Source organism: Manis javanica, chromosome 2, assembly GCF_040802235.1.
Source record: "Manis javanica isolate MJ-LG chromosome 2, MJ_LKY, whole genome shotgun sequence".
NCBI lineage: Eukaryota > Metazoa > Chordata > Mammalia > Pholidota > Manidae > Manis > Manis javanica.
In genome coordinates, this window is record NC_133157.1 from 74,378,977 (window position 1) to 74,402,138 (window position 23,162).

The 23,162-nt window shown below is 40.8% G+C and overlaps 1 protein-coding gene across 2 annotated transcripts in view; it reads right to left on the reverse strand.

Moving 5' to 3' along the window:
- The window catches only part of LOC108397041 (guanine nucleotide-binding protein G(q) subunit alpha), a 275,802-nt gene that overhangs the window by 138,281 nt on the left and 114,359 nt on the right, over positions 1-23,162 (reverse strand). The gene's annotated exons all lie outside the window — the stretch shown is intronic.

Consider the following 23,162-nt stretch of genomic DNA (forward strand, 5'->3'; position numbering starts at 1 on the left):
CAGGATGCAGAGCGGAGCTCCTTCGGCAGCAGTATGAACTACCCGCTGAGGAAGAGAGCTTTTCAGACAGACCTGGGGTAGATTCCAAGCACCAACCACAGGACTATCCAAGTGAGTTTAAGCAAGTTTCATCATCACTCTGCTCCACAGAATGGCCACAAACCTCCACTGCACAGTGGTTGTAGACAGTAAAGGAAATAATGTACATGAGCACTTAGCACTTCCGCTCCATAAGAGGTACTGAACAAATTGCTGCCACTGCTGTTTTACCTCTTAAGATGAGGAAAAGTGAACACAGCTCCGGTACAGGACTGCCCTAAGCCCATTGTTTTTAGCAAATGTTTATTAAAGGATTTGCTCACAAGGTGCCAGGCATTATGCTAAGCACTGGACCTTAGTTCTCACTTGAGCCTTATCTCTTTTGAGCCTCCTGCTATAAAATGTTAGTAGTATCCCTATTTTGCAGAGAAAAAGTGGGACTTGCCCATTCAGTAGTAAATCAGTGGGCTGGCTGTCACTCCAGTCTCTGTGAAAGCAATTAAAAACTGTGGAGAGCTATAGGAGCGTTGAGTTATCTTCAACAGCAATACCCTCGATGTGACCTTCAGGACCTCTTAACACAAAACACAATCTTAAAAGGCCAAAATTCTCCATGTAAGAGCAACCAAGGAAAAGTCAATTAAAACAGATTTTCATGTCTCTTGTACCATTGAATTAAATGTCATAAATCCTTTCAACTCAATTTATTTTCAACATTCTAGCTGAAAAACTCATACTTGGAAGCACCTGAGATTAACCATTTTTAATAAGGGTATTCCCAAGAATGTTGAGGAAGTCCCATAAATGAATGGGTAGCTGCAATTACCGTGTACCATTTTTCTCTTATTATGTTTCTAATGCTTGTCTCGCAGACCAACTCTCTCCAAAGATATTCTGTGATAGCTCTTCAAATATTCAGCACTCTCGTATAATTTGTTTATATTCCCTACTCCATTTCAGAGACTGTCATTATGAAGGTTATTATTATCGGTTTTTCATGAAACTTGGTTAAGCATCATGAATACCAAGTACAATGAAATAGCTCCTCAACATTCCATGTGATGATGAAAGTAGGTAAATACCCATTAGTTATTTTCAAGGGACCCTCAAAATTTGTAGCTAAACTGCTAACTGACGTGTCAATGTATTTTCAGTTCTGCACATTTGCTGAGCAAATGCTGTGTTATAGGGGACTCCACCAATGAGAAAAAACACAGGTAAAAAAGGTTTATCCACCTCAAATAAAGCTTGTTATTTGAGGCGAGGGGCATAGAATTAAACTAACCTGTTTTAATTAAAAATTTACATATAAAACTATTATGATCCATTTTGTCTTTAAGTAATCAAACAGGAATAACACATTTTCCCTGAGACCTAGGGCAGAAGAAAATGGGCTTAACGTGACTTGCAAACAACACAATTGTCTCTGAATGTTCACTTTTCTTTGTCATCATAATTCTTATTTACTGCCCTGTGGTTCAACCTCAAGTGTGTCCCAACTACTCCTCTCTCTGAATATCTAGTGCATTTTAAGTCCATCCCACTGATGAAAGCTTACTATTGAATCCTCTCCCACATGCCAATTGCTTCTCCATTTAACCCGGTCACCAGACTTTCAATGACCATGCCCTCTTTCCCACAAGTGGGGTGCTCCATGAGGACGGAAGCCGGCAAGGTCTCATTCTCCCATCTAACCATGGCACCTAGCATGGTTTTTAGCACCTGGTGTTATGATCAATAAATATTTGTTGAATGAATGACTGCTTTTGTTCAGTCTCTACACCTTGACTTTCAGTTCCCAGGAGTATAAAATGGATGCAGTTCTGGCTCTTGGGTAGGAATTATGCAAAGCAATGGAGGCATTTTTTGTTGTTGTTCTTATAGAAACCCTTCCAAGTACAAAAAAACAAACTCCAATCCAGCTCAAAATTTTGAAATTTGATTTAAGGAAAACAGCCTAGGGTAATAGCAAAAATGGAGGGGAGAATTAGGGGATCTGAAAACAGTGTGCTTTTAATTCACAACAGCCGAGGTCTGGATGCCACCTTTGTGCCCAGAGGCTGTGTGAGGCGGGCAATTTAATCTCCATGGGCTGGGTTCTTTAGCTCTATAGTGGGGATCATTATATCTCCTACATATGATTTTAGATTTCAATGCTTTGTATATAAACCACTGGCAACTTATCAGGCCATAAAATGAACCAATGTATTGGCTCCCTTGTCTTTCCCAAGTTCACTTTTCTATCTCTAATTATTTGATTTAAAGAAATCACAGTGATCAAGCTCCTGGGATAAAAAGGTGGGGCAGTGGGGAGGGTGTAAAAATAAAGCTCTACTAACGTATTAAGCTGAACATTTGAGATAGAATTTTGAGTAGTATTTTAATTTAGGATGGAAGAAAAATTGAGTTTGAAAAGTACTGACAAATATAGAACATCTGAAAAATCTGGAAAAAATATAGGTAAAGACTGATATTTTAATTGTAATTATAAAATACCTCTTTTTCCTTTTTCAGTGGCAACTCATTCTTAAATTGTTTTTTCTGGACATTGGATTGTTCGTATTGGACGTATGCCTTTGAGTAGTATCTGTTTAGACTTATTGGAAGGGCACATTCCGGCTTTAATGATTCTTTTTTTTCCTGGACTAAAACCATCCAACATCTAATAGACATTCGTGGACATGGCCTAAAATATTTTAAAAATTAGACATAATGCCTTTATTGATTAAAAAACATACTCTTCCAAAGTAGCCACAGAGAAGCAGATTTGGTAGTGAGATTCAATAGAAAGGTTGAGGTTCTGTCTACAAACAAATCGGACCAGATCTGAAAACTCTCCTCAAACCAGTTCACGGAGGTTGGACTTAAATTCTACCCTTTAGGTTCTGTTACATTGTTGGGCTTGAAAAATCCCAGTTGGGTATATCTGACAGGCCTCATCTGGCTTTCATGATGGGTGCATTACATTTTCCTTCAAGGAAAAAACAAAGTTCAGTAATTAATTTAGTGTCTGAGCATGCCGACCAGGCACACAGACTAGTAGAAGATCGATTAGCACCTCAAGGCAAGGTGAGAGGAAATTACCTCATAATTGATGGTATCTAGAAATGTATTTATCAATCAGTCCTTCTAATGAACAAGGAAGCTTGACAGAGCACAGTGGCCCTGGGAGGGCCCTGTCGTGCAGAACAGAGACCAGGCTCACAGCAACTCAACAGCTAGTTCATCCCAGCTTGGGAACAAGTCTGGACCTGTCATGACTCAGTTTCCAACACTGAAACATGGGAGAGAGCTAAGACAGACGTTCTAGCTCCTCCTCTAGTATCTAGGGATTCACAGTAATTTTCATAGTTTCACTGAACTCCAAATGGAATTACTGATGCTTTTTCTCACACAGCTTAGATTACCACAAATAAGCCTAGATATTTCACTGGACCATATTTTCATCTTAAAAAGTCTACTTCATTAATTTCACAGCATCCTAAATTTTATCCAGCTATCAAAAAGAATTGGCATTCATCATGGAGGGGTTTTTGTTCCTTCTGGGACCCACTGGTTTTCTGTAAATTTACCTCTGCTGATTCAAGGTATACACTGAGTGCGTTTTGTAGGTTTCATTGCATTGAAAGGACCTGCTTTCCAGGTGTTGCCCTACCTAACAGGCCTATAGCTGAAGGCAGGGCTTTAGATGACCAGGAGCAAGGAAGGACCGGGGGGCTGAATACCTTCTGCATTTGTGTGCACTTACTCTTCAATTCCTTGAAGTCCTGGAAAGGCATGCCCCAGCCATGCTCAGGCCCTCCCTCCTGCAAACTTCTTGGCTCGAATGTCATTGTTTCAGGAAGGCTGGCGTCTTCCTTCATTATGCACAGTGTGTCCCATCCCCCTGGCCCCCATCTTGCCCCCATAATATCGATCATCTTCTAACAAACTATGTGAATTGTGTTGTTTATTTTCTGTACCATCACCCCCTGGCCCGCCACACAAACACACCTGCACAGACACACGCTACAATGACTGCACACGGGCAGGGCTGCTATCTGGGTTGGTCCCTCAGGGATCCCAAACAGCAGAGCACTGCATGGCACACAGGAGGGGCTCAAAATCTCTTCAGTAAATAAATAAATGGGTCCCTTTGGCTAATGATTTTTTCACAGGTGAAACAGTTGGTTAACCCTTTCAGCCATAGCCTATTTTCTGCCTAATTATTGTCTTTCATGGAGTGTTTATGGACACCAACAGGGGTATGGATTCATACCCTGAGAACTGCAGCTGACTGAATCAGTTACTAAAAATTATTTTAAATGGTATTATGAACGTAATGTTATATCTTTACATATAGTTCTGTGAAAACCAGACCTTGTTGAGACATGAGTCAATTTGAAGTTCTTTTCCTTCTCCCCAAATGATACACTAAATGGAGAAGTGATAACACAAAATGGGAAAGGAGAAGTGTTATTCCTGATCTTGCATTTACACAACCTAAGTCGAACCCAGATTCCTAGAAAAAAAAAGCCGTCCTGGAGGGCAATGTGGTAAAAGCTCCTGACCTAGCAAATAACACTCCTAGGAATTTATCTAAAGATCACAATGAAGCAAGAGTAAAATGTTTTCAAGAAGTTCACTGCAGCTACTTACACTAGTGAAAGAATTTAAACAATCTAAATGTCCAAAAATCGGAGTTGATTATGCAAGCTGTTGATAACCATACAATGGGAAACGGCACAGCCACTAATACAGGGCTAGAAAAGATGGTAAAATGACATGGGAAGGCATTTGCAAAGTGGTCTGCAAAACTAAGGTACATATAACCCAATTTTTAGTAAAGAGAGAGAAAGAGGAAAAAACGTAGGAAGAAAGACTGGAAGGATATATCCCACAAGTATTCATGATAAGCCTATTGGGAAGTGACACTTGATGAAAATTTTTCTTCTTTTTCACTTTTCTGTATTTTCTAGTTATTTTTGTAATAAAGAGAAACTACTTTCAACTGCCTGTGTGCCAATGAGATACATAAGAGCACAACAGTGATTCAGAGTGAAACTGAGCATTTAACTTAATGATTTTCACTCCACTAAGTCTATTGTTCTTGCCATACACATGTATCAAAGGCATGCTTAACAGAGGTTTAGCACCCTTCTGAGGAAAAAGCAAATTCTTGAAACGAAAATGGAAACATTTCAGTTCACAGCTTATTAACCTAAGAAACTTATAAGAGAACAGAAGTGATTAGTAAAATCAAATTAAGATGTTTAGGTGACTGGGAAAACCTAATAACTGGAAAGAGAAGGGGACATGTTTTTCCCATCTGAATTCTATCAGTTAGAAGAAATGCAATTAATATTCCCATCTATCCACCTCTCAGGATAAACAAGTCTTTAAAACCGTGACTCTCTGCCCGGTGTACCTCCAGCCTCTGTCTAATGTGTTAACCTGGCCTCTGCCAGTAGTGAAATGAAATTGTGTTCACTCGCTTTTGCACTCTCTCTCCACACACACAATCTGGACACCTCATTCACATGAATTCTCACTGCCCAGTTCCCAGAGAAGTAACTAAGATTCGAGGTAGGGAGCTTTTCAAATTAGGCTGAGGAACAACAGTTCCTTGCCAACAGGGAGCAAGAAAGGGCTGTTTCTTTTCCATGCTTGGATTTCTGTACACTTGCTTCTGCGTTGAGTCTCTGGCTTGTCAGCCTGAATATGAACAGTCTTTAGTCTCTGAGGAAAACTCACTCCCTTTCATGTTCAAACTCCCAACTATTGCTTCCTCAACTCACTTAAATTCCAAACTGCTCAGTTCCTGCTCCCTGCCTATGCCCCACCAAAACCAGTAGGACAATTTGTAAAAAGTAGAAACTACAAAGTTTAACGATGTCATTGGCTCTCAAATTCTCAAGATTTTGGTGTTTCAGGAAGACGGGTTTTGGCTGAAGCCAACAGAATGTCTTTGACCTGCCATTATGGTCTCAACACAGACAGGGAGGGAGGCTTTCTTGAAGACGGATAAAAATCTCTGAATGGATGCTTGGTTTAGGTGAGAAGCAAACCATGCGGAAACTGCCAGAAGGGAGAGCCAGCCCAAGAACATGCTCAAAGGCACGAATGTTTCCGCAGCTTCAGATATACTCTCAGGGTTGTAACTGGGGTAGAGAAAATACATATTTCCTCCCTTCAGCTGTGTAGGTGATTCCTCTAGCACTTGCCTCTGGCAAGTTCCTAAGGGGGTGTGAAGGCTTTTTCTCCTCCAGTCGGCCTGCAGAGCCAGCTGCCTCTGATCAGTATGAGGGCTGCTTTGCCCAGTGTCTCCTTTCTGCTGTATGTCAGGGGGAGAAAAAAAGTAAACGATTATGAGACCAAAAAGGGGCTTATATGAAATGGGGAAAAATGTAAAGCATGAAAGGAAACAATGAATGAAGCAAGCTGCATCAAAAGCGAAACTCTGTCAAACGGTAAATAAGGAATTAGAGGTTTTAGTTCTTCCCTGTTGCAAGGACTACTGGGGAGAGTATGTTCTCTGCTCATCCCACCACAACCCTGCAAAATAAGGCCAAAACTCTTGCCTATACCTCTTGCCGTCAACTGGCGCCAATCTGAGGGAAGCTCATCCTTCCCAGTGAGGGCGGGCTGTGGCTGTTCAGTCTTGAGGTATCTTTGGCATGCTGGTCTCCTGCTAATTTAGCCTACATTTCTGCCATATTCCTTGACCTATAAATGTCTCCTTTTACTAGGGAAGGGCCACTGTGAGTTAAGAAACTTGTCAGAAATTGGCAATGCCTAGCAGGGGTCAGGGTTCAGAGAGGAAGATTTGGAGGAGGAAGTACTACTATTCTCTCATTTAGGACTTTGTCTGACACTTTAGCTCTTAAATGAACAGAGACTGTGAAGATTCCCCCAAACGAGAGCCACAAACACTTGCTGACTTGTACCACGGGCTGCCATTTCTGTCCTGTCCTTGGTTCTGCTTGTTTTAAGTGCAAAGACTGTAGTTCATTTCTGTTTTTTCTAAGCTGGTGTGAGAGCAAAAGTGATGGTAGCTGCTTCCAGGAAGGGAGAACATTTTTTAAATGGGAGGAATTCAATAAACCCATCTGTCAAGATGTCTCATTCTTGAATCAGCCCTCTGAAGGATGTGCACTTTAACTCCACACTGAAGCAGGCCTTGTTTGGGAGGAGTGGCAGCTGCTTCACAATTAGGGTGTTCATGGACAACAAGGAGATGCTGTGTGTTCAACAGGAAAAGCAACATTTTCAAAACCTCAGTTTTGACAATTTGGCCCTTTACCTATGTGCTTGCCTTGTAGCCAGCCACATCGCTGAGAGTAAAGAGAGCACAGACTCTCTGGTGCAGAAGCTGTCAACTCTGAGCCTCCATCAGTCACCTGAGGGGCCCTACTCCCCAGGTTCTGATTCACTGGGTCTGCGGTAGGGTCTGAGAATTCACATTTCTAACAAGTCCCCAAGCAATGATCATACTTCTGCTCCTGAGACAGTAATTTGAGAACCACTGTTTTGGCGCAATTTTAAAAAATGCTACATCCATCTGACTAATCCCCGTGCTGTAAAAGTGGTCCTGGTGAGAAATACACTCAAGCGCCTGCTCTTTATTCTGTCCAGACACACGTTTGGCTACTGACTGCCAGTCCCTAACATCAGGTCAAAGCTTCATGACCATCCGCCATGCACCCTCTGATCCAGAAGCACAGATGCTCAGGGGCAGCTGCGCCCAGAATCCCAAAGCAGAGGAGAGAACATGTCCCTCCCACTCCTTCTCCCCTTTCCCCAGTCAAGCCTTTAGTAAGCCGGGGCCCCTCAGAAGCACATAAGAGTAAGAAAGCTGTATTTAACAGACAGATTTGGATTCAAATCTTTCCTTGCCATTTCCTTCCCAGGTTGTTCCTTGGATAAGTTTATTACCACTGAGCGTCAATTTCAATCTCTACAAAACTGACATGCTAATATTCACATCACAGGACTGTACCAACTGCCTCACACTCGGCTGGGCACATAGCAAGTGCTCAATAAAAATGGCAGCCATTCGACTTTTCCTGTTCTGGAAGCAGCAGGTTCAGTGGAGACAAGCCCTGATACCAGACAGTCACGAATTGAAACTCCAGTTCTACTACTCATTAGCTGTCCGATGGTGGGAAAGTCCAACTTCTCAAAGCCTTATCTGTAAACTGGAAAAAAATGGTGGTACCTAGCTGCTGGATTTCAAAGACTAAAAAAGCCTGTATAGATTCCAAGCCTATGACAAGGTGTCCAAAGTTAGGGATCATCACTGTTATAATAATAATAGTTGAGTTGGAATGGATTTGAGAGGTATTTTAGTCACACATCTTCATTTTATAACTCAGACAATGGGAGCTCAGGAAAATGAAGAGATGTGCCCAAAGCTCCTGGCCTTTTTCTGAACCTCCCAGGGCCCACACCCAGGGGTCCACCAACAGATGTCTAAGTTTTGCTCTTCCTCAGGAGGTGAGCACACTCACAGAGCCAGGGCTGCCCAAGAAGCCAGGCACACAGCAAAACACAGAAGAAGATGAGCACACCATCACAAGGACAAGCTGGAATTCGGCGAGAGCACTGCGGGGGGGTAAGGGCTAAGGGCTCAGTAGGTTTTGATGAACTCTTTTCCTTCTACATCTTCAGGGGAAGGAAAAGTAAACAACGAATGCCCACAGGTGGGAAAGGGTCGCCCCTCCCACACGAATTCCCTGAGGGCTAACTAGGCTTTGGTAACTCAATTTGGAAAGGGACAAAAAGCATAAAGAGTATAAATTAGATTTTTTTAACTTTCCCAGGGGCTAAGGTATTCTACATTTACAGTTCACAAAGACTATCCTTTGCCTTTATGATTTTGAAAATACCATTCTTCACATCTAAGGTTACTGTCTCACTAGGAGAAGGAAAGCCCCTTTTCAAGCTTATTAAAATCATTCATGATTTTGCACAATTTACACTGCCCTAAAATTGATTTTTTTAAAAATGAGAGTAAAAGAGAGATCATATAGGAAGAGAGAGAGAGAAAGAAAAGGACGAGGACTGTGACACTGTGATTTATAGTGAACATATAGTCAGTCTTCACCCCTGCCCTCCGGCACAGAGTTCCTACAACTCTTGGAATTCCCTAAGTGGTAAGAGCCATAAGGTGAAAGGAGAAACTTTAGTTATTCATAACAAGCCCCTTTCAACCACACCAGGGTTTCTGTGAATGAGTTGGGTTCGGAAAGCCCCTAAATAACCACAGGATGGGGGCTGGTTGCTCAAGGGAACAAACCACATAATGAAAGGGCTGGAACGTTCGGCCCCTCGACTGAACTAATCACTATGGCCAATGATTTACTCAGCTTTGGTTACCGAGTGAAGCTTCCATAACAATCCCTAAAGTATAGGGTGTAACAGCTTCCAGGTTGGTGAACATGCAGAGGTGCTGGGAGGGTGGGACACCTGCAGTGGGCATCCAAGTCCTGCACCCTTCACACACTTTGTCTTTTGCGTCTCTCCTGTCTGCCTGCTCATGAGTTATATTCTTTTATAATAAACCAGTAATCTAGTAAGTAAACTTTTTTCTGAGTTCTGACAGTTTCTTTAGCAAGCCGTCAAACTTGAGCAAAGGGTCATGGGAACCTCAGACTTAGAGGCAGCCTGCCAGAAGCCCAAGTAATAGCCTGGATTTGTGACTGGCTTGGCATCTGAAGTGCAGGTAGGGAGCAGTCCTGTGGGACTTAACCCTTGGCCTGTGGGGTCTGACACTCCAGGTAGGGTCAGAATTAAACTGAACTGAACTGTAGGACATCCTGCTGGTGTCACAGAACTGCTTGGTGTGTGTGTGTGTGTGTGTGTGGCGGGGGGAGCCCCTCCACATTTGGTGGCCAGAGAATAGAGAGGAGGAACAGGAGGCTTTCCTTTAAGGACAAAAGAAGTGGTACTATCACCTTGACAATATGTCTTTTGTTGAAACTAGATTCAAACTCAATAAACGCTGATAGTAAAAGAACATAAAAATCTTCCCCTTAAGGTTTAATATGATTTAGTAACCTACTAAAATGCTCTAATATACTGTCTTCAGCATTTAAAAAGAAAGGCAGTGCCACTGTTTTATTTGTAAAATTAAATAAATATAGAGAAACCTGTCAGAAAATATATTTACATAATTGAATTTTTTTGCAGTGACTGTGCTCTTCAGGAAAACAGAAGCCCGTAGTAGCAGATTTCTCTTATTCCAGCCATTTCTCCCAGAAAGTGGGAGCATTGCTATAGTGCAGAAAGAAGGCCCCATAGACCCACAGAATCTTGAATTCTTTTCAAAGTTCTGTTGGCTTAAAACAAAGGGGGCTGGTGATCAAGAAAGACTGGTTGGTGAGGCATTCAAATTTGAATCACCTGATAATAGGGTGTTTACAAGAAAAGTGAAAGAGTAAATAATGTAAAATACTTTTATGGAGAACTGAGTATTGTCTGTGGCAGTACCGCCAATCAGGGCAGAGAAAGTGGTGTAGAGAAGCTACCACCCTTGCCTCTGCGTAACTGAAGTGATGGGTAAAAGGTTAGCAGAGTGACCCCTTGAGCCCTCCAAAAAAACCAACCAGAGGAGTTGCACAGAAGAGCTGAGTGGGATCTCCCAGGTCTGGCAAAGAGCTTCAAGCTTCCTTTGATGATATAACAGATGAATCATGACCCCTGAATACTTGCAGGTACTAAAAACTGAAGACACATTTCTCATCTTACCAGGTAAAGACCTTAGAGTAAATGTCCTATTCTTTCACTCTATCACTGGAAACCGAAATGGAAAGTTTAATACCTTTTTTTGGCCTTTATCCAGAAAAAATAAAGAAACAGTTTTTAGGGCTCAGCCACAGAGTCTTAGGTTTGAAATAAATTATCAGTGTTTTGCATTCACTTCTTTGGCTCCCTAAACTTCTATAGGCTCCAAAGACAAGGAGACAAGTTCTGCAGCTTATATGTAGTTTTGTGCTCACGCACACAGGTAAGGAACACCAGCTACATGGGGACATTCGTTGGGTATACCATCAGGCTGTTCTAGCTTCACAGCTAGAAATTCAGGGAATCTCTGAATGAGACATAATCCTCCCAGATGAAGTAGAATGTCCATATTATTGAGTCAGGGACCATGGGTATAAGTCAGAGTAGGGTGAGAGCTCTGGAAAAAGCAAGGCAAGATATTTACAGTCAAAGCAATGTAACAATGTAAAGTCCCTATCAAAACTCTGTGTTCAGCATTATGCAAAGTCAAGGTCACACTAATTCTCTAGGGTACAGATACCAGACTAGGAATATAGACTAGGAATTCTCTAAGGTAAAGATTCCAGACTAGGAATATAGACATCTTCTGTGAGGTCACTTAAAGGTCAAAAGGCCAGAAGCAACTTGGCCTGGAATGTTTGAGTGAACTGCAAGGGTATCTCAGCATAACCCATGACTTTACTGTAAACAGCCCTAGCAAACAGACAACCACCCAGCCTACCTTGAGGGCAGGGCAGGTGGTACAAGTCCACACCCTAAGCCCTCAGTTCTGTAAATCCTCAACTGCCTATAAATCCCCTAGACAACGCACCACCCGGGGCTTTCTTGTTCCCTCTTGGCGTGAGCCAGGAGCTCTTTCCTCTCACTTTATTTCTAAATAAAAGCCTCTGCCCTGGCTCTCCAACCTCGGGTGTTTTGCTAAGTTCATTCTTCAACTCCTCAAACAAGAACCCTGGCAACATTATTATCATACACATGTATTCTTAATAATAATATAGCATGAATATATGTGATATATGTTATATTAGTATACAATTAACATAACATTATAATTGTCTATGTAAGTAATATATACAACACTTACTATTGTTCTCGAGGGCTTCTGCTGTCCTTTGACTGAATTTTATGTCATGACTAGTATCATTTCATCACACCCTTTCAGTAAGCATTTACTGGAGACTTATTATGAGCCAAGCTAGTTCATGTAACAATTCTATTTCATAGCATTTACCCTAGGTCACACTAGTTCTTAAAGTGGGATCTGGGTACTGCTGGGATTGCTGAGACCTTTGAAGAAGGCATGGGAGGCCTAATGACTTTCCCAACAACACTAAGACACATCTGCCTTTGTTGCTCACATTCTCTCCTGACTGTGCAGTGGAGTGTTCCAGGGGCTCCAAGACATGAGATGTGCCATCACTCTGACCGCAGATGGAATGCATCCTTGTATATGCTTGTGTTTTGACAGTGTCTCAATTTTAATTTCTAATGAGGTGATTATGGATAGACCTAGCCCAAATAAACAAAAGCCCATACTGCAGCCCACAATAAGTTTTAAGAATGTAAAGAGGTACTAAGACTAAGAAGTTTTGAGGATCTCCATTCCAGGTAGCTAGCAGTAATTCCTCCTGCTGCTACATAAATTCTAAAATATTAATTCTTGGGTGACTTCTGGGAACTCTTATCCTTCAAAATTAGTGTTCCCAGAGAAAATGTCTAATCAAGAAAGTCTAACAACAATAGCTCAGCCGAACAACTTTACTGGGTGTGGTGGGATAAAGGCAGGAAGGAGGCAAGTGGTTAGCTACAAGAATGAAAACAGTTTAAATGCCTTTTAAATGCCAACAATCCCTGAATGCCTCAGTAAAAGCTGACATTACAATTTAAACCTAAAACATACTTATTTGGGCTTATCCTGTGGTTGGGGTCTGCATGCCTGAAAAAAAAGAGTACACGAATCTAAAAAAAATCGACCTATTTATTCTGCACATGGGCCACGGGTTGATATTGGTGTCTGCTATGGGAAAAGAAATCTTTGGCATGGGTTCACGAGAAAGAAGAGGAAAATAATTGTTCCTGTAAATCAGAACAGCAAAGTGGGAGCCCCCAGATTATTCACTAATGATTAGTCCAGCAAAGTTCCCTAAGTGTCTGGGGCATCCAAGCTCTAAAGCATTTGCTCCCTCAAGAGAGTAACAAATGGAAGAGTGTGTGGAAGAGATTTCATTTTCAGCATGGAGAATCAAATTAGAAAACCAGAAAAATACTATATTCTGACCATAGCGTGAATTCTCCTGTGTCACCCTATACCTCTTACACCCAGTTTCCCTTGAAGCACCATGTATTAACCCTTGAACTAAACACCTCAAAACAATTTTTGATTCCTTCCACTTTAGTCAAAATATACCTACTTAATTAAATGTTTCAAAATTTTACTTAATCCTATCTAATCTTTTATAAGGCTGTTGATTCATTTTTTATCTGTTTTGAGCATCTTGCCTTTGTCTGCAAATACGGCATTCCAGGCATTTGCCAACTATTTCCAAAGAGGGATCATTTCCCTAATGCTTATCGACACAATGCTGATGCTTCCAGATCCCATGTCATGCTATAAGTTCATTTCCAATTTGCTGTCTATACTAGACCCTTGACACTAGGCAGAAATATTTCTTGCTTTTTCTCTCTTCCCTTTACTATCATTGTCTCTAATGAGTTCTGCTTTGCTGTATTAAATTAGTTTGTCCCTCTTTGTCAAAATAACACCTGGTTTATTTCTGCCCCAACTCACTACTATCTTTGTATCTATTTTTTGATATTTTTTCCCTCAGAATCTTAAATTACTATAGCCTAGAAATTTTGATAAATTGCCATTTCATCCAATTTTGGGGGCTTGTGTCTCGATCTCTAGCATAATTTTCCATTTCTGAGATGTTTCTGTCAAAGTCAATTTGTATTAATTTTACATGCACAAATTCTCTAACACACCAAATCACACCTACTGAACTAAAACAAGCAAAATGACAAATTAGTTGTTCCTTTTATTTGCTTAATCACAAACATAAAAAAAATCCTCTGTATAGGCTGCTGGTTTGTTACTAAAATTTTTATTCAAAATTTCTTTTTCTTTCCAACACAAACACTAATGTCCTGGAAATAATGTATCATAATTCTGTTCCCAAAGTGCACACCACTGCACTCTTCCTGTTTGCCCCTATCTTTGCATTCATTATTTGGGTTAGTAGGTAGAGTATGTTCTAGAACCCTCCACAGTCCCTGTCAGACACCCAAGCAACATGCAGTTGGACTATACAGACTTCACTAACTTCAACCAAGCCAACCAGCATTACCTAAGCTGAGCACAGGAAAGCTTTAGGAACCATCCTTTCCTACATGCTCTTATTTCATCCTGCAAATAGAGGGGGCAGAGAAATGTTTTTAAAGTGTCATAAATCAGCGTTACATGAGTAATAAAAATCTAATGAAAATGCACTGAGAAGAGATCAGGATACTCACAGTCAGTTTTCAAAAAACCCAACATCTCTGTGCTGGAATCATTTGCCCAGGTACTGGTCAAATGAGACCACCTCATTCAAAGTCCTAATTCAAGAACAGAAAGCATTAATTTCTATAATCTGTTTTACTTTATTTGTCCTTGTTTCAGAGATCCTTCAACTTTATACACATTAACATAATGTTCAAAGAGATAATGCACTGAAGTCAGCCCTTCAGCAAAAACGAGCAGCTCTAATTTTTAAATCCTCATACATATTCTCAATGCAGTTATTCCTATCCTGCCTAACCTCACTGGCCAACCCCACCACATGTTCTATCTCTTGCTGTCTTTTGTAGCGGCAGTTCTTATCTTTAAAAAGTTAAGTTTAAATACTTCATGTATATTTTTCTTGGATTCTGTCCTTGCCCAAAATAGGTTTGGTGGGGTTTTTTGGTGGGGAGGTGTGAGAGGTAGAGAAAGGGTTATTTTAATTTTAAATCTTATAAATTCAGCAGTTTACTCACCTTGCCCTAATACATATATGTGGAGAAAATTTAGCATTCAAGTTCATTCTGCAAAGCTTGGAACCTACTGCCATTGCTGTCTTATATGAATGCTGCTTGTGTGGTTTCATCAGAGATCCAGCCACTGCCCTGGCTGCTTCTGTGAGGCCCACTCACTGCCCCCCAAAACGAAAAGGGGTGTTCTTTCCACTTTGCTTGCCCTACTGGAAATGTGAGGTTAGAGGTTTGAAAACACACTAGTTCTTACAACAGGGCCCCTTTACAGAACATACCAGTAAATGCAGTCCTGGTTCACGCTTTCAGTGTGAGTTGGTTAGAACATATTCCAAAATTCCCTTACCTCTTATTTCTCAGCTATTTTTTTTTCTTTCTAGCACATTTTAGACTCTGAGTAACTGACCCTTGTGGACAAACCCCTTTGATCTGGAGCTTTAAAGCCAGGTCATTGCCCCAGGCACAAACCTAGACGAGAAATAAGCCTTTAATTATTGATTTCACAAAACTGCCTTTCTTCAGAAGTCAAGATTCTGTTCCAGGAAGCCCCCAAACCACTCCACTTTTTTTTGCTCTGCTATAGGTCTTGGGCACCAAATTTGTAATTTGAAAACTTACTGGATTCTAGTTTCATTTGTCCTTCTTTGGCATCTAGAGAATTTGTAAATTCATCCAGCTTTGTAAATATATTTCAAGTCCACTGAGTTCTCTGAAGTCACACTCAAGGCTTCTGTCCTTACTTCAATCGTATAGTCAGAGCTTCCAAACTATGGTGAGTCCCCCACCCCTCCCCTCTCTCTCCCCAACCCCTCTGCAGCCTTCCACCCAGCAGGCATACTTTTGACCACTCTGCATGCCATGTAAATACTCTAAGTAGGCTTCCCAGAGAAACAGAGGGGAGGACACTGTTTCAGATTCAAAGATTCAATGCTGGTTTCCATTACATCCACACTAGCTACTTCTAGGTCAATGCTCACTCCCATGGACAGAGTTCAGAGTGATATGGTGTTTCATCTTACGAGAGTGAATTTCACCATTACAGCCAGTGATTTGAAGTCCCTCAGTGTTGCAAAGAGTGCTTTTTAACAAGAATCATGAACAATGTTTTGTCAAAACTGAAGCTGAAAAGCAGTACGGGGTATCAGTCTCAACATGACCTGGGTTTTATTCTACAGCACTACTGGTGTGGAAATCAAACATGTGCTAGCCATTCTTATGTGAATAATGTTTCAGCTGTAGGGCATAGATAAGAAACTAAGTGCATTAAAAACACTCAATGATCGTTTTTTGAAAATAATACATTTAGTGAATACTAGATTTTGAAAAAAAAAGAAAACTTCTTATTGTATTTTGTCAAGTTTTTTTCTTAACCTCTCAAATAGAAGAAAAATTAAGAAGTAGGTAGAATATATTCCTATTTGAATGTAGTATATAAGAGAATGCCCCTGAAATGTGGAACAGCTTTAGGGTTTCATCCAATTCCTAATTAAGGTAATTGAGGGTAAACTTGCCCACTTTATGGATAATCTATGAGACTTGGAAACCTCAGTCCACTCAGCTGAGGTCATGAGGTAAAGAGGTGAACCAGAAAGTGGTAAAAACATTAAGTAAACATATAGGTTCTTGTCAATTTGGTACCTTGAGAAGAATTGAGGAAATCAGGTCCCTGCATGGGAGCCCCTGAACTTGACAGCCTCAGCATTCACAGAGGTGAGGTGTGGGCTCCCAGCAGGGGCTGCCATCCAGGATGCCCGCCCAGGCTCCCCACAGTGCTCTGCGCTGACGCGTCGTACCCTCGACACATTCACGGAGTGCCTTCCACCTGCTGGGAACTGTGAGAGGGCCTCATGGCTCCCGTCGTCCTCACAGCAGCCCTTCCAAGTAGGCAACTCTGAAACCCCATTTCACAGTTGAGGATAATGTGGCCTAGAGAAATTACCAGCAATAAGGAACCCAACAATAAAGAGCAAAGCTAGTTTTCCAGTCCAGGTGTGTTTCTTGTGCTTTCCAAAACGCCACACCATTCATTCTATTTCTTCATATTAACTGTACTACACAGATAATGTTACTAAATCCTTAAAATACCAATTAAATTTTAGAAGGTTTCATTTGAAAACAAACAGTAAAATGCAATATTACTAGTAATATATTGATTTCATAAAAATACTTTGAATGGATTCCCTTGTATTTTGTGAAAAGATGGGGAGAATAAATAACAAATCATTTTTTCATTGATCACAGGCCATAATTTTCCAGAAATTATTATTTAAATAAGCTTAACGAGAATGCTAAATATTTATGACTACTTACTCTGTGCAGGACACTCTGATAACTGCTTTACGTGTATTACATGAATGAATCTTCGCTCTCTGAGTTACCTATTCATTATCATCATTCACCTTTAACAGAAGAGAAAACTGAAGCACAGAGAACAGAGCTCATTTGCCCGAGTTCACTGCCCATAAGTGGTGGTGCTGATATCTACATCCTGGTGACTGGGAAACCTGACCATTCAGGGAACTGGCTCTGGTTACAAGGGAGACAGGTAAAGAAGGTGACAGAGCTCAGCAGAGAGGTAGAGACCTTCCCATTGGTCCCCGGGTCACAGACCCAGAAGAGCAGGTGCCAGCCAACACTGCCGTTTGGTTGGGGTGGCACTCTTGAGACCCTCCCTTCCTCCTTGCGAGACATGGCAAGGAACAGAGAAGGCTAGGCAACAAGGAAATAGAAAAATTCCTGTTAGAATTCACTACAGAACAATAGGAGGTATGAGGAAGCAGCAAGGCATCCTGAGTAGAAACCTGCTCATAGTTTTAAACAGGAATTAGGGATGGGTTACTTCATTAATCCATGACCCCCATTTTTTTTTTAGAGGGCATCTCTCATATTTATTGATCAAATGGTTGTTAACAACAATAAAATTCTGTATAGGGGGGTCAATGCTCAATGCACAGTCATTAATCCATCTCAAGCCTAGTTCTCATCAGTCTCCAATCTTCTGAAGCATAATGAACAAGTTCTTACATGGTGAATGAATTCTTACGTAGTGAATAAGTTCTTACATGGTGAACAGTACAAGGGCATTCATCACAGAAACTTTCGGTTCTGATCACGCATTATGAACTATAAACAATCAGGTCAAATATGAATATTCGTTTGATTTTTATACTTGATTTATATGTGGATCCCACATTTCTCCCTTTATTATTATTATTATTTTTATTTTTAATAAACTGCTGAAGTGGTAGGTAGATGCAAGATAAAGGTAGAAAACATAGTTTAGTGTTGTAAGAGCAATTGTAGATGATCAGGTGTGTGCCTGTAGACTATGCGCTAATCCGACCTAAACAAGGGCAATAAAACATCCATGGATGTAGAAGCTTTCTCTCAACACAGGGGGGGTGAGGTTCTAAGCTTCACCACTGTTGTTCCCCAATTTCTCACCTGATGGCCCCCCTGCGACTGTGCCTGTCTTAGGTTGTTCCTCCCTTGAGGAATCTTACCCGTCTCTGGCTAACCAGCCATCTTCCGGGGCCATACAGGGAAATGTAAAGTTGGTAAGTGAGAGAGAAGCCATATTGTTTGAAAAGGTTAGCTTTTTACTTCTTTGCAGATTTATGCCCTGTGGCTTCTATGCCCAGCACTTGTCTCGAGGTATCTTTACCACCTGGAGGAATTATGATACTCGGTACATTCGATATGAGGCACGAATTCTATTTAAGGGTTGTAATTAGGAAGGAAGAAGAAAAGCTATAGAGGTAGCATATGGAAGAAAACACCCCATTTTAAAACAAAGGAAATTACAGCCAAAGAAGCTGAACTGAAGCATTTGTAAATGACTTAACCAAACTCAGTAGCTATTGTCCTCTACAGAGCTTAGAACTCAGTCACTTGTAAAGAACCACTATGACAAGTTTCAAACATACATAAACGTGTGGAGATTCGTAAAATGAATCCCTATAAACCTTCATCATTGATGAAACCTTTAAAACATTGTACTATATGTTTTAAAATTTTTCAGCTCAAGCATTTCAGAGCAAATCCCACTTGTCCTCAAGCTGTCATTTATCCCTACGTGCTTTAATATGCATCTCTAAACAATGGGCATTTTCTTATAAACGACAGTATTATTGTGAAGCCTGACAACACTAAGGATAATTTCCTAGTATCACACTGAGCCTGCTGAAATTTCACCAATTATCTGAAAAGTATTATTTTTTTTTCTTTTTTACTTTGTTTTGTTAAAAACAGGATCCAAACTAGGGACATACATTACATTTGTCTCTAGTTCTTTCTGACCTAGCACAGCCCCTCCCTCAACTTCCCCTTTTTATCATTCCTTCAACTTAAGAAAAGAGCTCAATTATAACCATTTTTACCCCTTTTATGCCCCCAGTTATTCACTACGCACATGGACCTGATTGACACCTGCCAGCCTCCAACTAAGTTTTTCAATTCCCTTACTTCTTGTTGTCAAAGAAGAAAACCACCACATATGACCCATCATACAGGCAGCTGTGTTTTGTCTTCCAGAAGTTATCTGCATTACTAATGACTAAAGATATCTGTTATCACAACGATACTTAATTACAATGGGAAGCACACTGAAGCCCTATTTGAGAGACTGGTAGGAACCCAGCCAACCCACCCCTTTGCCCCATTCATTACAAAGGAGGTACGAGAGCCAAACCAGCCTAATTGTAATTCTCTCAAGAACAGAGCTGCCCATTGTTAATTACGGAGTTAGGGGAATTAGGCTACCAGACGACTGTGACGAGGGGAAAGTCAGTTTGCTGTATCACAGAATGTGCTCGACTCATTTTCTTGGTCAGGGGATTTTAATTATTTATGATGAAGCTCCACAGCATGTTTTGTAATAATAATGAAGTCTTAGTAACATGAAACCTCACTGCAGCAGGGCATGGCTATTAAATCTTTGCTGAGAGCTGGGGGAGGCAGTCAGGGCTTCTTACCAGCTTTTTGTATCTGTATGAGGGCCAGGTCTATAGATTAAAAAAAAGGGGAGAATTGGCCAACACTGAATAGTGAGCCCAATATTGTCAGAGAAGCCACCAGTGGGAACACCCCTCTGGATTGGCCCTTTGCTTCCCTGGGCTGCCGCTCTTCCGGCTCTGCCCTCACTCGCTTGCCCTTCAGCCCTGGGTTCCTGCCAAGGGTTGATAAGCCCTGACGGGGGCCCCCGGCAAAGCTTCCTATGGGCACATCCCCTGAGAGTCTCACTGAGATCATCTCCTCTTTACATTCCTGGTTTGTGTATGTGAATGAAGTAAGGCCATTCAGGATCTGGGCTGCACGTGTCCAAGAAGGCCAGGTCCACGTTGTGAGGCTGGAAGACACTGGTGCCTCCTCCTTCCAGCTCACGGGCACTCCACAGTAATTCGCTCACACCCATTATTTTATTTCAGAAATTATCATGATTTTTTTAAAAAAATTAATGAACAACTGAAAGTCTTTCTCTGAAAAAAAAAAGAAAGAAAGAAAGAAAGAAAGAAAGAGAAAGAAAGAAAGAAAGAAAAGAGAAAGAAAGAAGAAAGAAAGAAAGAAAAGAAAGAAAGAGAGAGAGAGAGAGAGAGAAAGAGAGAGAGAGAGAGAGAGAGAGAGAGAGAGTGAAAGAAAGAAAGAAAGAAAGAAAGGAAGGAAGGAAGGAAGGAAGGAAGGAAGGAAGGAAGGAAGGAAGGAAGGAAGGAAGGAAGGAAGGAAGGAAGAAAGAAAGAAAGAAAGAAAGAAAGAAAGAAAGAAAGAAAGAAAGAAAGAAAGGAAGGAAGGAAGAAAGAAAGAAAGAAAGAAAGAAAGAAAGAAAGAAAGAAATCCAAAATATGCTTTACTTAGAATAAAGAAAATGAATGGTAAGAAGGGCCAAGAAGGTCGCAGGGGGAAAATTATTCCAAATAATCAGGTACCCTAAATCAATAGGACAGTGACCTCTTTAGAGGCAATAAAATACAGTCACTCTTTATTACCTTGAGGCCAATTGTTCTGTCACTGGCTAATCCAGGCCATTATCCCTCTTTCTCTCCAATTGGAGGTTATTATCTTCCATGCTATGCATTTCTGTTACTTACTACTATTAAGACACAATACATCTCACACTTGCTATCACTCTGCTCCACTAGCTTATGGGTTCCTAGGGGACAGGGAAAATGTTTAAATCAGCCCAGAGGTTTTCACACAGTAGGCACTCAATAAATAAGAACTTAAGCAAAAAAAGTCCCCTGCACCCATGTGAAGTACTGCCTGTCCAAGGTATGCTGTGGCTTTCCCTACTTGAACACTTACAACACTACATTGTAAATGTAAGTGCCCACAGTTAGCAGTTTAGCAACTCAAGAACAGTTTATTTGTTATACACAGATCTTCTTACTATGGGGTTATGTTCTGATAAACCCATCATAAGTTGAAAATGCATTAAATACACCTAACCCACCAAACACCATAGCTCATTACAGCCTACCTGAAACATGCTCAGAACACTTACATTAGCCTACAGTCGGGTAACATCATCTAACACAAGCCTATTTTAAAATAAGGTGTTAAATATCTCACGTGCTTACTGAATACTGTACTCAAAGTGAAAAACAGAATGGTTGTATGGGGGCAGAATGGTTGTAAGTATATCAGATGTTTACCCTCATGACTGCACAGTTCACTGGGAGCTATAGCTTGCTGCCATTGCTCAGCATCAGGACAGAGTATTGTATGCCTGTTGCTAGCTGGGAAAAGATCAAAATTCAAAATGCAAACTACAGTTTCTAATGAATGTGCAACACTTTTGCACAATCATAAAGTCAAAAAATTTTAAGTGGAATTATCATTAAGTCAGGGACCAGCTGTATATAATACTTAACAGAGTGCCCGGCACATTGGTGTTCATATGAATGAATGAATGAATGAAGAGGGCAGAGAATGAAATTTGTAGCCAAAGAGCTACACCTTTTTCAGATAAATTATATGCAAATAAACACTGAGCCTTGGTTCCACAATTCAAAAACAAACACATAAAGAGTTTATTCTATATCCATCTAGTATTTCTTCTGTTCACATACAATATATACTCTTTCTCTTATTTATTTTTTATAAATAATTTTATACATAATAGTTTGTAACTTGCTTTCTAAGAAACAAAATAACACATGTCACACAAGACTTCCCAGATTAGTACATTGAGCTGCACTGCACTGTTTATTTCAGCTGCAGAGAATATTCCAAAGAGTGGTTATACCACAGTAGAACAGTTTCTTTATTGATAGATATTTGGGTCATTTCCAAGTTTTCACTTATAAACAATGCTGCACAGAACCTCACTCACTGTTAATTAATGTGTGTAGACCCTGCATTGTGCCAAACACTGTACTGGCTAGGTCCGGGGTTACAACGATGAGCAGACACTACCCTGGTCTCAGCAAGATCAGAGCTTGATGAGGGAGATGGACATTATTCAAAGAATCACATTAACAAATGTATAATCACAAAATGGGATAAATCCCCAAAAAGAAAGACATATGATACTACATAAAAGCATCTCATAAAAGAATCTGGAAGAATGGGGAGGTAGGCAGCATGTGCCAAGGCCTAGTGCAGGCGAGATCATGGCAGAAATATAGAACTGAAGACCATTTGGGTTAACCTCAGAGGACACTGGTGGAGAACGGTGTCTTTGCATACTTTTATGAGTGCTTTGGTCACATATTTATTTAACAAATATGTACTGAGCACGTATTGTATGGCATGGAATTGTGCTAGGTGCCACTGATTCAACAGGAATGAAAGAAATGCACTCCCTGCCATCTCAAAGCTTTCATTATAGCAGAGCAACTTCTGCAGAGGGAAACTGCTAACTGAAAGAACATATAGTTTAAACCTTGTTACATGCTGCCAAACTGACCACTTTAAGGGTGTGGTCATCCCTTCTGACGCCCACTTGTTCACTGGGTCAGCAGACTCCTCAAAGCTATTTACTGACTGAATCAGGTTGCTTGGCTCAACATAACTCTTTCTTGAGTCAATCAGTGACTGTGGGGTCACTGTGCTGTCTTGGGGCACAAAGATTCACATTCTAACAGAACCACATGTACAAATACTATGGTCAAAAAAGATGCTTCTGGCACTCCACTGGGGGAACACTAAGATATCTTACTGCAAAAGCAGCTAATTGCTAAATGAGATTTTGGCCCTCTCTGGAGATTTAAATTATCCATGTTATAACTGTTTTTGTTTATCGTAGAAAACTGAGGGATGTCTATATGGAATCTCACTACCCAACAGGGAAGGCTGATGATATGGACCTGTAGTCAGATACGGGGTGCACAGCCCAGGCTCAGATCAGCAAT